The sequence below is a fragment of the Bidens hawaiensis genome, unplaced genomic scaffold (genome assembly GCF_021521415.1).
Source record: "Bidens hawaiensis isolate Kalapana, Puna unplaced genomic scaffold, B.hawaiensis_p1.1 tig00419530_1, whole genome shotgun sequence".
Taxonomy (NCBI): domain Eukaryota; kingdom Viridiplantae; phylum Streptophyta; class Magnoliopsida; order Asterales; family Asteraceae; genus Bidens; species Bidens hawaiensis.
Genome location: NW_027504891.1, coordinates 260,768 through 262,652, shown reverse-complemented (window position 1 = coordinate 262,652; position 1,885 = coordinate 260,768).

Sequence of the window (1,885 nt, the reverse complement as noted above, 5' to 3'; positions counted from 1 at the left end):
GCTGAACAAAATTTTTCGTTTCTTTGTGCTTTCATGACATCATGTGAAAATATGGTTGGTAGTAAGATTGCTACAAGTGACTTGACTGATGAAGATTATGACCAAATTGATCCAGATGATTTGTAACTAATGGATCTCAAATGGAACATGGCCATGATTGTTAGAAATGTGAAGAAGTTTATACAAAGAACTTGTAAAGACCTACCATCTCTGAACAAACGAGTTGGTTTTGATAAATTAAAGGTCAAGTGTTACAATTGTCATGAATTTGGTCACTTTGCGAAAGAAGGAAATTCTGGAAAAAGAAGGTTAATAATGTTGCTGAAAAGCCTTATGGCGGTAAACCTTCTGCTTTGGGATCACTAGCTCTTCTCTCAACTGCTGAAGGAACTGACTGGACTCAAAGATTACTGTGCAATGAGAATCAGGCAAATCTGGCAATGTTAGAGATGTCTGAAAGTTTTCAAGATGCTAGTGGGAATGAACTATTTTCTGACAATGAAACAAAATCTGACTCTGATGATTCCTGTCATATGCAGCCAAAATCTTTTGCATGCATGGCAAAGATTGATGAGTTTAGTCCTTCTTTTATTAAATTATCTGAAAAAGTGTCTTGTGTTGTTTGTGAAATTGTTAAGCCTAGGTTAGATTCACTGAAAGAGCATAATGACCTACTGGTAAAAGAAATTTCTTCAATCAAGGATACATATAGACAATCACTAAAATCACAAATGAGATCTAGGGAGAAAATAGAAGCTTTGTCTATTAGTAACCATGATTTGAAAGCTGAATTGTGTGTAAAAATGACAATTAATGATCAACAATTTCTAGAGATTATTTAGCATAGAACTAAGATAATTGAACTTGAAAATGAGGTTCTTGATTTGAAAAGCAAATTGGGCAAGTATCGAAATTCTTTGTTTTTGTTGAATGAAATTATCGAGGTGACTGATGAACAATACGATTCAAAGAAAGGAGTAGGTTTTGTGAAGTACCACCACCATTTCATAATGAATATACTCCAAATCCGTTTGCGGGAAAGGAGGAAATTGTTAATGAACCAGCTGCCGTTGAAGAAAAACCTAAGCTGGTTAAAAATGAAAATGTTAATGGTCAATCTTCAACTCAAAAACCTCATATTCAAAGTAACTAGGTCTTTGTTGAAAATGTTGATAAAGTAACCATTGAGGATGTGTTCGAACCTGAAGTTGTAAACGAAAATCAGAACATTCCAAGTTCAAATCACGTTTTATGTGAACTTCATGAATTTGAGGAGGCTGTTGTTAGGCCACGATTTTTATACTGAGGATCATTTATCCTTGACTGTCTTATGGATTGTTTATCCTTGAAACATACATCAGGATATAAAGGATCGACGATCCTCGGTATTTTTTGTTTACTAATGATTACGTTTAGTATGGTGATGTGTTAGACAGGTATATCAACTGTGAGACGAACTTGCATCAATTATCCTCACAAGACAACCTTTAGCTGGAGCATGGATCCAGGATCCTAATTCAACATAGCTGATTCTAGACGAACTCTCTAGAAGATTGACGTTTAAATAATAACAACGGTATCTAGACCTGGTCTACCGTTTTGTTCGCTAGTGAGTGACTATCAGCACGTGATCAAGAGCACGTTGGTGAAGAATGGAAGACTAAAGGATTTATAGGGCGAAGTTGTTAAGTTTGTTAATTACTTTTTTCTTATATATTTGAGTATGATCGAGCTAGAAATACATATGTATCTACGCACACACTAGAGCAGAACCGAACACTCTCTCTATTCACTAGTTTTCGTTGTAATCTCGATCATAAACTCCACAAACACTTGTAATACCTTTTTGTTAATCAATAAACTCGACGGTGATAGTTTTCACCGT